This window comes from Theropithecus gelada, chromosome 6, assembly GCF_003255815.1.
Source record: "Theropithecus gelada isolate Dixy chromosome 6, Tgel_1.0, whole genome shotgun sequence".
NCBI classification, from domain to species: domain Eukaryota; kingdom Metazoa; phylum Chordata; class Mammalia; order Primates; family Cercopithecidae; genus Theropithecus; species Theropithecus gelada.
The window spans coordinates 107475848-107491496 of NC_037673.1; positions in this window are offsets into that span (position 1 = coordinate 107475848).

The window sequence follows — 15649 nt, forward strand, 5'->3', positions numbered from 1 at the left end:
TCCATAGTATATAGTAGTTTATGATATAGGTACATATGTATATCAAATATGCATGTATGTGTATGTATATGCATGTGTAATTTCATTTAATTATATAAATAATACAGGCTCTTTTAAAAAATTAATACATAAAACTAGAAAGAAGAAAATAAAAATTACTTGGAATTCCAACTTCAGATAATCACCATGAACATTTTTGTGACTCTCCTTTCTTGTATTTCTTTATGTATAAATACATAAAGATATATATTTATCCTGTTACATAAGTGGTATAAAATCATACCTATCTTTTAAAATCACATTCAGTTTTATATAAAAATAAAATTTGGGGTTTTGTTTTGTTTACTGCATAGCTCCTTTCTCATGCTGTTCAAATACCATTCCCTCTGACAAACTCGCCACAAGTAAGCAATATTAAAAAGTTGCTGCTTCTTTTCTCATACCCTTCTTTATGCCGTTATAATCCGATGTACTCTATGTTACTGGTTGACTTTCAGAGTAGACTCAAAATCTAAATATGAGACCCGTAAATATGGAAACTGCTCCAATTTACTTACTATAGAGTTAATTCATTAAAATTTAAAAAATCTATTTATTTGTATATATCACCACAAATAAATGCAAAATTTATAAAAATGCATACTTGTCTCATAGTTGTATTTGTTGCCATCTTTTTCTTTTTCTTTTTTCTTATGTCTCTGTCTACATCTCTATCTCTGTCTCTGTCTCTCTGGCATGGCATCCTCTTCCTCTAATAGATTCCTTTTAATGGCTACATAATATTACATATTCACATACCACACTTTATTATTTCCCTGTTGATGGCTATCCATTTTGTTTCTAGTTTTTTATACCGAAACTCTAGTATTGTTTCATAGTTTTTCACTGTGTGTGTGTGTGTGTGTGTGTCTGTGTGTGTGTCTATGTGTATGCTCTTGATTTAATTTTTTTGATTATATGTTTAAGTCAAAAGGAATGTATAGTTCTATTTTTAATTGATATTAAACTGCTTTCCAAAAAGGCTGTAGTATTCATATTTCCATTAACAATGCATGTATGGGAATGCTATCTCATCTTTATAAATTAATCTGAGTCTTATGTGAGAGTTAATATGATCCTCTCATTGACCTGTTCATTTGCATTTCCATGACTACTGGAAAAGAGGAAAGTCTCTTCATATGTAAAATGATCATTTAGATTTGCTCTTGTGTGAATTACCTGTTCCTATCTTTTTGTATAAATTGCCTATTCTTATCCTCACATTCAGGTAGGGTTGTCTTTTTCTAGTTAAAGCAATTTGTATACTTCTGTGGTAGACAGTCTTCTAAAATGGTTCTCTATGACCCCACATCCTGATATTCATGCTGTTTTATAACCCCCTCCTTATGAGTGTGGGCTGGATGTAGTTTGCTTCTGAAGATTAGTATACGGCAAAAGTGGTGGGATATCACTTCTGTGATTAGGTTACAAAAGACTATGACTTCCATTTGTCAGTTTTCTCTCTGTGGCTCTTTTTTATGCTTGTCTGACGGAGAGGGCCACTTGGTGAGGAAGTGAGATGACCCCTAGCCAATAGCCTGTAAGAAACTTAGGCCCTTATCCCAACAATCCTCAAGGAAATGAATCCTTTGATCATCCACATGAGCTTGGAAGCAGATTCTTCCTCAGTCAAGCCATTAGATGAGACTATAGCCTAGTTGGCATCTTGATTGCTGCATTATGAAAGACTCTGAAGCAGAAAATTCAATAATGTGGCCTGGATTTTTGACCCACAGAAACTTTGAGATAAAAATGTATGTGGTTTTAAGCTGCTAACTTTGGGGTTATTTATTTTATAGCATTAGATAATCAATAAAATTACATGTGTTAGATTTTTATCTGGAAAATACATTGCAAATATTTTCCCTGATCTTTCATTTATTCAACTTTGTTTATGACACCTGTATTAGTCCATTTTCATACTGCTAGGAAGAAACACCTGAGACTAGGTAATTTATGATGAAAAAGAGGTTTAATGGACTCACAGTTCCACAGGCTGGGCAGGCCTCACAATCATGGTAGAAGGTGAAGGAGAAGCACAGGCATATCTTAGATGGTGGCAGGCAAGGGAGCATGTGCAGGGGAACTGCCCTTTATGGAACCATCAGATCTCATGAGACTTATTCACTATCATGAGAATAGTATGAAAACCTGGCCCCATGATTCAGTTACCTTCCACCAAGTCCCTCCCATGACATGTGGGGACTACGGGAACTCCAATTCAAGATGAAATTTGGACAGGGCATGGTGCCTCATGTAATCCTAACACTTTGGGAGGCTGAGGTGGGCAGATTATTTGGGGTCAGGAGTTCAAAACCAGCCTGGCAAACATGGTGAAACCCCTTCTCCACTAAAAATACAAAAAGATTAGCCAAGCATGGTAGTGGGCATCTGTGATCCCAGCTACTGGGGAGGCTAAGACAAGAGAATCACTTGAACCTGGGAGGCAAAGGCTGCAGTGAGCTCAGATCACACCACTGTACTTCAGTCTGGGTGACAGAGCATTATTTCTCAAAAAAAAAAAAAAAAAAAAAAAGTGAAATATGGGTACAGACACAGCCAAACCATATCATTCCACCCCGGCCCTCGCAGATCTCATGTCCTCACATTTCAAAACACAATCATGCATTCCCAACAGTCCCCCAAAGTCTTAACTTAGTCCAATGTTAACTCAAAAGTACAAGTCCAAAGTCTCATCTGAGACAGGGCAAGTCCCTTCTGCCTAGGAGCCTGTAAAATCAAAAGCAAGTTAGTTATTTCCTGGATACAATGGGGGTACAGGTATTGCACAAATATATACACTCCAAAGGGAATAAATTGACCAAAACAAAGGGGCCACAGGCCCCATGAAAGCTGGAAATTCAATAGGGCAGTCATTAAACCTTAAAGTTCCAAAATGATCTCCTTTGACTGTGTGTCTCAAATCCAGCTCATGCTGATGCAAGAGGTGGGTTCCCATGGCACTGGGCAGCTCTACCCCTGTGGCTTTGCAGGGTACAGTCCCCCTCTAAGCTGCTTCAACAGGCTGGCACCAAATGTCTGCTGCCTTTCCAGGCATGCAGTTCAAGCTGTTGGTGGATCTACCATTCTGGGGTCTGGAGGATAGTGGCCCTCTTCTCACAGTTCTACTAGGCAGTGTCCCAATGGGGACTCTGTGTGAGGGAGGCTTCAACCCCACATTTCCCTTCCACATTGCCCTAGTAGAGGTTCTCCATGAGGGCTCCACTTTGGCAGCAAACTTCTGCCTGTACATTCAGGTATTTCCATACATCCTCTGAAATCTAGGTGGAGGTTCCCAAATCTCAATTATTGTCTTCTGTGCACCTGCAGGACCTACACCACATGGAAGCTGCCAAGGCTTGGGGCTTGAACCCTCTGAAGCACCTTGGCCCCTTTTAGCCATGGCTGGATGTACTGGGATGCAGGGCACCAAGTCCCTAGGCTGCATACAGCAGGGGGTCCTGGTCCTGGCCCAGAAAACCATTTTTCCCTCCTAGGCCTCTGGGCCTGTGATGGGAGGGGCTGCTGTGAAGGTTTCTGACATGTCCTGGAGACATTTTCCCTATTGTCTTGGTGAGTAACATTAGGCTCCTCGCTACTTACAGAAATTTCTGTAGCTGACTTGAATTTCTCCTCAGAAAATGGGTTTTACTTTTCCATTGCATTGTCAGGCTATAAATTTTCCAAATTTTTATGCTCTGCTTCCTCTTCAATGCTTTGATGCTTAGAAATGTCTTCTGCCAGATACTCTAAATCTTCCTCTCAAGTTCAGAGTTCCACAGATCTCTGAGGCAGGAGAAAAATGTCACCAATCTCTTTGCTAAAACATAACAAGAGTCATCTTCATTCCTGTTTCCAATGAGTTCCTCATTTCCATCTGAGACCACCTAGCCTGGACTTTATTGTCCATATCACTAACGGCATTTTGGTCAAAGCCATTCAACAAGTCTCTGGGAAGTTTCAAACTTTCCCACATTTTCCTGTCTTCTTCTGAGCCCTGCAAACTGTTCCAATCTCTGCTTTTTACCCAGTTCCAAAGTCACTTCCACATTTTTGGGTATCTTAATAACTGTACCCCACTCTATGAGTACCAATTTACTGTATTAGTCTATTTTCATACTGCTACCAATAAATACTCAAGACTGGGTAATTTATAAAGAAAAAGAGATTTAATGGACTCATAGTTCCACGTGGCTGGGGAGGCCTCACAATCATGGTGGAAGACAAAGGAAAAGCAAAGGCACATCTTACATAGTGGCAGACAAGAGAGCATGTGCAGGGGAACTGCCCTTTATAACACCATCAGATCTCATGAGATTTATTCACTATCATGAGAACAGCATGGAAAAAACCTGTCCTGATGATTCCATGACCTCCCACTGGGTCCCTCCCATGACTTGTGGGGATTATGTGAGCCACAAATCAAGTTGAGATTTGGGTGGGGCCATAGCCAAATCATATCAACATCTTTTCCCATACAGAATTTAAAATTTTTACATAATCAAATATGTCTGTTTTTTTTCTTTTATGGCTTTTAGATTTAATAGAGTATAAGTGTGTCTCCAGGACCTATGTAATATCTAAAATCTCTTAAATGTTTTTCTAAGATTCTTAGTACTTTATTTTTTACTTAATATTACTTTTTGACTGAATATTATTGGGGAAAATACATAAGAGAATGATTCTCAGATCTTCTTTTTCTATATCTCCATTTTTCAAATTAGAAGTAACATTGATTTCTTTTGGTTGACTGACCATTGAGTACATTTTTGAAGTACATTATCTACTCAAGGTACAATCCAATTTTGTTAAGCATTCCATATTCTCAGATTATAAAACGTTTTTTTTCTAGAAAAAAATAAGGATAATTGAAGTAATTCCGGAGCAAAGCAGTGATAAATTAAAATGTTTATAAGACTCCAGAAGGGAATGCTTAGATTAGATTATATTTCACGAATATTTATTAGAAGCATTCTATCTGCCAAGGACCATACCAGGTTCTGAAGTGTAAAAGGCTAAAGAACACAGACACCTTCATGGGATCTTTGTACGGGCATTAAACCAGGTATTGTAAGTGTGGTGAATAATATGGGGGGGTAGACAAGAGTTGCAGGACTTTTCTTTAGTTCAGCTAAAGACGGGGTTCTTGTCTGTCCCATGGCCAGGAAAATTTGGGCTGGCAGATGGCTTGAAGGGTGAGTAAAGCAGGGTTTTATTGGGTTAAAAGGGACTTGAGGAAACAGGGACTCCTGCAAGGCCAGAGTCCCTCTTCTAGAGTGCTTCCCTCCTGGCAGTTTGAATCCCAGGTTCCACACAGGAAGGGAAGGGACCAGGTTCCTCCCCAACCCCTCTCCTGCTGCAAACTTTGTGAACTTCCTGAGGCTCCACCTCAGTGGGCAGGCTGTTTGGAGTTTCTCCAGGGACTCCCTCCCACCTGGCTGTCTCATTCTCCCCTCTAAAGAAGTACATCTAACTGCCATTGGATTAAGGATAAGGACAAAGACCGATCTTAAACGCTTCCTGCTGACAGGGGGTGTTGTTTTGGGGAAACAGCAGTCAGAGCTCTCTCAGAGGCTGATCTAAGGGACCCCAGCAGAAGGGGCCATTGTCAGAGGCTCCAGTTGCATGACTGTTTGGAGTTTGATGGCCTGAAGGCAAGAACCGACAAACCAGCTTATTAGAAAGCACATATCAAAACAAAACAAGGGGAGGGGTAAAGACAGCTCAAAAATTCTGAGGCCTTTTAACAGTTTGCTCAGGGAGAGGAAGGCCAAAAGCCCAACTGGCAAAAAAACGTTTACCCTTTTGCTACATGTTAGGCTTCTGGGTTGCCTTCCCCTGGGCCCCAGTCCTAAGCCAACCAGTTTAAGGAACTCTTTCCAGTTTGGAGGATGCATCTGAGGGGAGTGTCTTGTAATATGGAGACATGATTACTTAGTAGTGAAGAGAGAACAAAGCAGGAGAAAGGAATGAAAATAAGGTGTATTTTTCAAAGAAGTCCCAGGGATTCAGGATGCATTCTAAAGGGGTACAGACTGAAGATGAATGCCTACCCATCTAGAAAGAGGGGAGCAGGCATCCTTGGTTCCCTTCTCTTCCTAGCAGATACCCAGGGTACATGAGGGAAAGAAGGAAGAGCATCCTCTTTCCCTCTTCCATCCTTGCATCCCCGAGTCCCGGTGACCTTGTGCGGTCCCGCCATGAGTGCCAAAGCAGCTTGCACCCATGAAGCAGAGGGGCCTAGGGATGGGAATAATCTGCTCTTACCCACATATGCCCTATTTCCCCTGCTGTCAGTGGCCTTGGATTCCCTAGGCCTCATTTATGCCACGGATACTAACATGGCCTTTATCCATGAGATAGGAAGCTTGGGGTTGGCTTAATGGGCAGGAATCAGCCATGCTCACCTGCGCTGTGCATTTTAACTTCTGTTGCCATTTGCCTCTGGATCCCTTAGATCCAGTTTTCTTTCCTAGGGCTTTGACCTGAAGCTTGGAATTGAGTCTGGGACAAAAATGTGTCTGGGAAGTTGGGGGGTTGGAGGGACGTGTTTGTATGGATTCCTTATCATAAGCCAAATGCTAAGGTGAAACTGTGGAACTGAGTCCTCCAACAAGGGGGAGGAAAGGATGTCTTGTGACACATCCAGATAACTGGTGGCTATAGATATACTTGCTAGTATTTGACTGCATGGTGCTTAGCATGCAGTCAAATGGAATTGATTGTCGATGGAATTCTGTTCCACAAGGAATCTCAGATAAGACCTTTTAAAGCCAAGCCCAACCATGGGTTTGTATCCTAAAATACCTATGAGTTGGGTGATCCTCTCCTTTTAAGGTCCCAAGATAAACTTGGAGCTCCTAGACTTGTTAGAAAATGACATTCTGTACAGGGACTGTGTAGACCATAGTATGAGGCTAGTTTCCCCACTGGGCTTTTATTGACTCTGCAAGTCTAGATTGACTCCTGAAAGGGAAGCATACCCTTCCAGTCAAAGCCTTGGTAAAATTACCAGTTTTTCCAAGTGTGTCCTATTGCAAAAGAAAAATAGATTCTTACTGCGCTGATGCAAACAACTATATTGCCATAAGAATACTCACAGATAGTTTCCAAATTCTAGAGAAACCAGGCAGAGAGAAACAAACATGCTCCAAATCTTGATCAACGAGTGTATACCTTACTTAATTATTAAAGGCCATAAATAGCTCAAAATAAGTTTCCTTGGCTCTGAAAAACTAAACAAGGATCACCAATATTCCAAGCAAAAGTACAAAGTTTTCTTCAGCTTTGAGTTCGGTCCATTTAGTTAACTCTGGTTTTGCTTGATATTCGTGAACATTTCAGCTCTTCATGAGTCTTAGACATTTTCCTTTATTCCAATGTCACAATCTCCAAAGTTATCAGAAACCTGATTGTCTTAAATACAATCAGAAATTGGATCTGAGAGCACCTGTCAGAGTCTTAATAGTGTATTATAAACTGTCTTTTGAAAAGGATTAAAACAAAGACAACAATTGTCTGTGAATAGCAAAATGTCCAGGGTAGTTAAAATTAGAAATACCATTGACAAAGAAGTTTGGTTATCCCCGTGGTTTACAATAACTTGACACAAAAACCTTAATTATGATTGAGAGCATACACTCAGACATTAGAATTTTAGAAACCCCATACAATTTTGGAACATGTATTAGCATTATTCACCAAGATATAACCTAAAGAAGACTGAGCATCATTTTGGCAATCCCATGTACCTAAATATGCCAAATAATCCTGTTTACCTCTCTTTTCTGGACACTTCAGGGGCCCTATTAAGTATTCAAAAAGCCAGGTGCCAGGGAAGATAATTTTGAAACTGAAGTTTGATTTTGGGAAGGCTGTTAAATGTTCAAGGTTTAAAACACTTGGTATTATGAAAGAGAGTTCCAGATTATCATAAGTGATTTTGCCAAAATGATGACTTAGAAATTTAAAGGAGCAAGAACCTTTTATAACCCCTTTAAATTTAGTTAGTATGTTCACACAGAGAACCTCTTCTGCAAGATTAATTTCCACAATTCTTCTGCCACTTCTTCAGCTTTTCCTATCTTACTCAAAACTGAAGTTCAAAGCTGAACCCCTTCCAGCCAGCCAGCTGTGCAGAACTCTTGGGCCATGAGTCCCAGCCCCTGCAGAAAGGGGAAGGGGAGAGAGGAGTCCCTGCTAACCTGTCCTTCCCAAAAAAGGAAGGAAAGGGCCTTTCTCCAACCCCTGCCCCCGGGAGCCACCAGGTTTGGGGGCACGTTTCCCCCACCCTCAGAAGTCAGAGGATGAAAATGCGTAGGAGCAACAGTGAGAAGTTTTGAGTCCCCATTTCACTCACCGCTTCTCAAGCCTCCACGTTGCATGTCAAAAATGTTGCAGGACTTTTCCTTATTTCAGCTAAAGATGGGGTTCTTGTCCCTTCCACGGCCATGAAAATTTAGGCTGCCTGATGGCTTAAAGGGTGAGTAAAGCAGGGTTTCATTGAGTGAGAAAGGAAAAACGGGGGAAACTCCCTCTGCTGGAGCACTTCCAGCCTGGCAATTTGAAGAATCCCAGGTTCCACACAGGAAGAGGAGGGGCCAGGTTCCTCCCTGCTGCAAACACAGTGAACTTCCCAGGCTCCTACTCAGTGGGCAGGCTCGTTGGAGTTTCTCCAGGGACCCCCTCCCACCTGACTGTCTCACAAGGACAACATGTGGCAGGGAACCCTAACAAAGACCATGATGGAGAAGACACATTTAAGCTGAGGGGTGTAGGGTAAGAGTCAGCCCTGAAAATCTGTCAAAAGAAGTCCCAGACAGAGGAAACAGTCTGGGTAACTTTCTAGGTGAGAGTGAGCATGACACAGTTGAGAAACTGAACAGGGAAAGATTGATGGGCTAGAACTCCAAGTATATGTGAGCAGCAAGAGCTGAGCTGGTGAAGTAGTAGGCACCAGGTGGTGGAGAACCTCATAAATGATGTAATGGAATTAATACTGTATCCTTATAGGAATAGAGAGCAATAGAATGATTTCAAGATTGAGAGTGTCATGATGAAATCTGTGTTTTAGAAGTTACTCAACTTTCGGTTTGGAGAACGAATTGAAACAGAAATTAAATTGAGGAGACCACTTAAAAGACTGAATAAGTCAAGTTTCAGAATTGCAAACAACCTTAGCTAATTTAAAAAGTTTGACTAGGGCCAGGTGCGATGGCTCATGCTTGTAATCCTAAGACTTGGGGAGGCCGAGGTGGGAGGATCCTTGGGCCCAGGAGTTCAAGACAAGCCTGGGTAACATGGTGAAACCCTTTCTCTACAAAAAATACAAAAAATTGGGCAGGCATGGTGGCCCACGCCTGTAGTCCCAGCTACCCGGGAGGCTGAGGTGGGAGGGTCACTTGAGCTGGGAGGTCGAAGTTGCAGTGAGCTGTGTTTGCACCACTGCCACTCCAACCTGAGCAACAGAGTGACATCTTGTCTCAAACAAAGTTTGGCTGGGAAGGTGAGATAATATAACAGTGACTGAAGAGGACATTGGGTCAAAGGAGTTTTTTTGTTGGAGTTTTAGTTCGGTTTTAACACAGGAAAGAGCTAGTTCAGAATAAATGTCTGAAGATATATGAAATATAGCAAACCAAAATTGATGCAGGCTATTAATTTGAATCCTCAACAAGGTGATTTTTAAAAAATATTTGGCTAATATTTAATGGGAATAGGAAACTGACTTTTAATATAAAAGAAATGGCATACCTTATTTAAAATTCTGATTCAAATAGATCTCTTTAAGCACTAAACATTATACAACATTTAATTTATTTGGAATTGTCTTATATTTCAGAGATATTTTTTACTCAAAACTGGATATTTACTCATTCCAAATCTCTATGGATAGAAGTAACTTAAGCATGTTAGCTACAGGTTTTATTCGAAATATTTTAAAGTCCTTTTTTCCTAGATTCATGTTGGCAAGAAGTTTTCCAGTTTTTCTGTAGTTCTTTCTATTATAATTTTCAAAATCAGGTAATATTTTGGGCGCATTTATTAGATAAGTCACTCTCTCCTGGAAAACAGTATTATTCTTTATGTTACAATGTACTCTGCATTATAAGGATGGCAGCTTATGTAGGGGGTAGTTGTAAAGTCAAAGTTCTTAGTGATAATAATGTTTTCTCAAATTAATCCTTGGGTATCCCTTACATTAAATATAAAGTGAAATGTCCATGGTTTGGTATATACACTGCTCTATCATAATATGCATGTATACATGTGTAAACTAGACAGTAATGTCAAGGATATAATAGCCTGTATATGCAAAATATAATTCTAGAGTATTTTTAATTATGGGGTAACAAGATAAAGAGAATGAAATCATTTTTTAAAAAGAAAAACAATAATGCTAAATAAACCCTATACATTCTGAATATCTTTGTGTGGCTCTGAGGATAATAATGGTGATTCACCACAGTGACTGATGCTGACAGTAATGATTACTCCAGTGTCTGTATGATGAGGAATGAGATAATGAAGATGGGCCTTGTACACACTCCACGGATTAGTTTTTCTCCTCCCTGACAGCACTATTTTGGGTCATATGAGCAGTGAGGGGACCCGCAGGCAGAATTGCTCATAATATTTAAATTGTTATTTTGCTCAGCTCTCACTTTTATTCTTACTCTCTCTTTAGTGGTTCATATATAATTGATTTTATATAATCAAATACACGTTTGATGTTTTTCCACTGTGTTAGGCTTGAGGATTTCATTTACCTCCAAATAGTTGTCAGCTGGCCAACTTCATTGTTGGTGGAAACACTGTGATTCTACTTATATATCCTTGCATCCTGCAATGGGAAAGATCACAAAAACTCATTTGTGATGGACCAGAGTCAGAGGAATATGCTTCTTTGTTTGTTTCATTTTGCTTGGTTTACATTTCTATTCGGTAAGAAACAGGCCAAATTATGCTTTGCTTATATAAGAAAACCTAAATTAACTGTTGATGTTTTTCTCTAATAATTTATTTCAAGGATGCTCTTCACTTCTTACAAATCGGCATGCCAGGCTGCTGCTCAGGTGATCTGCCTCTTGGACCAGCTCTGAAGATGGGAAAATGATCAGTGCAAGATCCCTGAGATGCTGGGACACAACGGGATGGAGGAAAGCTGTGGGACAAGTGGCCTTTCCTAGGAGGAGGAGCTCCTTGTCAAATGTGAGGAGCGAAGCAGGACAGGAGCATGAGAACAGGTAGGTGTAGAGATGTGGAGAGTTCCCATTTGCTGAGATAGGTGAGAGAATCGGAAGTTTGACAGGAACGTTGACATGGAAATGGGAAGACAAACTGACCAGGGAAACAAAGATTGCCAGGCTGTTCCATTTGAGAGCCCAGCTGAAGGTGATGATCATGCTTTTATGAGGACAGCAATCTGACCAGCTGTCAGTCTTGCTGTAGCAGTCTTAGCAGCCTGGGTTAAGGTAGAGGAGCTCTTCATTTCAGGAAGGACAATATCAGAAGCCTGAGGAGAGAACCAAATTACAAAAGACTAAGGAGTTAAGACATGAAGGTAAATGTCTTAGTTTATTCCTGCTGTTATAACAAACTACCTTAAATTGAGTAACTTATAAATAGTAGAAATTTTATTTCTCACTGTTCTGAAGCCTGGGAAGTCTAAGATCAAGGTGCCAGCAGATTCAGCGTCTGGTAAGGCCTTGCTCTGTGCTTCCAAGATGACACCTTCTTACTGCATCCTCACATGGCAAAAGGGTCAAAGGGCCAGTTCACCTTCTGAAGCCTTTTTTTTTTTTTTTTTTTTGAGAACTAGTCTCACACGGTTGCCTGGGCTGGAGTGCTCGTTGCAACCTCTACCTCCTGGATTCAATCGATTCTCCTGCCTCAGCCTCATGAGTAGCTGGGATTACAGGCACCTGCCACCACGCCCAGCTAAGTTTTTGTATTTTTAGTAGAGAAGGGATTTCACCATGTTGATTAGGCCGATCTCGTCTCCTGACCTCATGATTCACCTGCCTCGGCCTCCCAAAGTGCTGGGATTATAGGCATGAGCCACTGCACCTGGCCCCGAAGCCTCTTTTATGAGGGCATTCGTTCCATTCATGAGTGGCCCTCACGACTTAATCACTTCCTAAAAAGCCCACCTCTTAATACCACCACAACGGGGATTAAGTTTCAACATGAATTTTGAAAGGACACAGACATCCAAACCCTAGCGATAGGCTGATTAAAGAGTCATGTAGACACTTCTAAGGCAGTGGGGCATAGGTGTCAAGGCCCCTGGAGTGCTGACCATGTGGAAATGCAACAGTCATGAAGCTGCAGTCATTAATGTAACTGACAAAAGCTGTACAGCATAAAAAGGCTGTTTAATTTTATGCCGAGTCCATAATTTTTGCAGCATGTAACCCTAAGCTTGTTCCAAGTGTAAATATTAGTCATAAATTTTATGATCCAAATAGTGATTTCTACTTTTTGAGCACAGGGAAGGCTAAGCGTAACAGGTTGACTTGAGGAGGAAGAGTCCCATTTCCTCCAGGGAACTGAAGGGCCTCTAATAGATGGTTCACTGCCCCTTTAGACAGACCTTAAGGGATTAAGTCAGCCCTCAAGTGAATGTCTAGGAAACAGCCATAGCTATGTGACTCACTTGGGAAAGCACTAGTTCCAGGCACGCTGGGACAGATGTCCTACCCCAGAGCGTACAGTCAGTATACTTTTAGTCAAGACTCAGGGAAATCACAGAAAAAAAGGTCCTCCTCTTTTCTTGGTCACAGAACACAGAAGTGTATAAAAATCTTTACTTTAAATAAATGGCATGGGAGAAGAGGAAACCGGGCACTAGTCCTTGTTCTGATACCTTCTGTGGAACGTAGAGGAAATTCTTTCACCTAGAGGCTGAATGGTGCAAGGGTTTTGTTTTTGAACTGTGAAGCCCCATGCTGTGGGTCCAATCCTACCATCTCCATTGATTATAGTAACTACATGACCAGGGAGTGTTATTCAAGCTCATGTATCCTGATTTATTTATCTGTATGATAGAAAAAAAATATTGGTTGTGGGTAGTAAATGAGATAATATTTGCTAAGGTACAGTGCTTGGCACATAGTGAACACCTGGTAAAGTCTGATGCTTGTATGGGCCTGTTTTCTCTAAAATGAAGTTCTTGGACTACTATCTTTTTTTTTTTTTTTTTTTTTTTTTAGCTCTGAAGATCTAGGATTCTGTGATGAAAATAATTTTTTATGATTGTTCCATAGTAGGAGTCAGCAAACTTTTTCCTGTAAAGATCTACAGTCTCTGGCATTACTACTCAATTCTGATATTGTAGTGTGAAAGCAGCCACAGACAGTACTTGAAAGAATGGGCATGGCTGTATTGCATCAAAACATTATTTACAAAACTAGGCCGAGGCTGAGAGTTGACCCATGGGCGGTGATGTGCTGACCTTTGTTGTATAGAATTTTAAAAAGTGGAGAAAATAAGTGAGATGCAATTTGTAATGGAAAAAGGACACAGCAAGTCATGTACTGTAAAATTGTATAAGCTTATAACGTATTTGTTTAGCCCCAAAACTTTTTTTATATTGAGCATATGAAAGAAAGCAGATGCTCTACAACGAAAGTGGATAATAGAAATACAATAAACAGCATTCATAAGCTTACATGTTTATAAACATGGGCATAAATATATAAAATAAGTGAAATGGAAAAGAGCAGCCCATAAATTCATATTTGCTACCAGTTGAAAGAAGACAGGAAGGTGGAAATCATGCAAAAAGCATGAGAAACTGAAGTTGTAGCAAAGAACTAATGTTCCTTCTGACTCCATAATTAAAGAGACATGCATTACACCAGCTCAGAGACTTGCAGAGCGATTGCTCAAACTTCAAATCACATTTGATCTGATATAGTCATCTGAATATTACAATGACTGAGCTGTGGGCTACTCTCCTTATTAAGTTAGCCCAGTGACTAATCACCCAGTAATCAGGCCTTCATAGCATCTGGTACCTTGACAAACAATATCTAACTTTACAGTAGCTATAATTTCCACGAGCACAGCCTGAAATTATGTTGGGAAAAGACAAAGAAGAAAAGTACAATAAGTGAAAAAGAGGCACGAAACAAGAAAGGTACAAATGAAGAAATACTAGTGTAGCAATGTAAAATTAGAATCCAAATGCCTCACTGGGGCACCACCCTGGGAGACCTGGGAAATCACACACATGCTATAGCAAAGACTCTCACCATCCTCAGGTCCCTTGCAGCCCCCGCCACCCCCAGCTGCTCCACAGATGTCTTTGTGCCACACTACATTTCTCCCTGCTGCCAGGGATCCCCTGGGGTGCTTCTCCTAAGTAGAGTTTACTCATTCTAGAAAGAGCAAACAGGATAATATTTGAGCAAATAATTTACTCTTTGTCTTTTTCCTTCCTCTTATTTCAAACATCCTAATACCTGACGGAAAACTTGGTATCAATGACCTTTTTTATCTTTTGCCAAGGTGTAAACCCTTTAAAGAAATTGTGTCAGGTACCCCAGAGTGGAAAGGAAGAAAAGATAATGACTTTCAAGTCCAGCAGAAAAAGAAGGCAGAGATTTCCAGAGACCGTGTAAGGAGATGAACGTGAGAGCGTTTCTCTAATATTAGGGATCCACATACTGCTCCGTGGCCAACCCTGACAAAGGGAAGAGACCCTAAGGATGGTTGCAGAGGGCACCTAAGGCTGGTCCTAGAATCCAGTGCCCTCAGGTTGGCTGCTGGGGCTGATGGCCCCGACTGGACTATAGCAAGAGGCATCTCAGTAGGACCATAACGCATGACCAGGGGAACCAACCTGATGTTCTGACAATACATAAGTTTTCTGCACAGTTCTTGGAGGTGTGGAGTCCCAGTGAGGACTGAAATTATATTTTCCACCAGTCTTGATGGAGGAGGAGCCAGGGCAGATTTCAATTGATTTAAATCTCTGAAGAAACATAGTGATTCTTGAAAAATAGCATCTGTTGGCTGATATTCATATATCAACAAATATTTGGGAATAAGGGCTGGGAAGGAAGAGGAACTTTCCTATTCTAATTGGCACAGTCTCTGAATCTGAACCAGCAGGCTCCCTGGAGATGAGATCAGGTGTGTGGTGGCAGCATGACCACAGTGGCTTAGAAAGAGCAGAGGGCTGCCCTGTAAATCCTTCAGGGGGTAAATGAGGGCCCAGGAAAAAACATGGAGAGTGGGTGGAGTAACATAATTGAAAACAGCTTGGAAAAGTGGGCCTAATTTTTTTTGAACTAAAAATGAGTAAAGTGCCTTTTCAAGAACTGGATATAAAAATGAAACCAAGAGATAAAGAAAACTCACTATATTTAGTTGTTCACACACACACAGAGAGAGAGAGAGAGAGGGAGGGAGAGCGTGCACGCTGATACAGTAGCCATGCAATACATTAAGAAAATATTGTCCTCCTGTACTTTTAATAAGTTGTCTGGTTGTGTGATGACCCAGTGCTTGGAGATGGGGGGAGCAAGAGGCTTCCTGACCCGCTAATAGAACTTAAGAGCCTGTGGACCCATTTTACTGGAAAGCAAAACTGCTGGGGGTT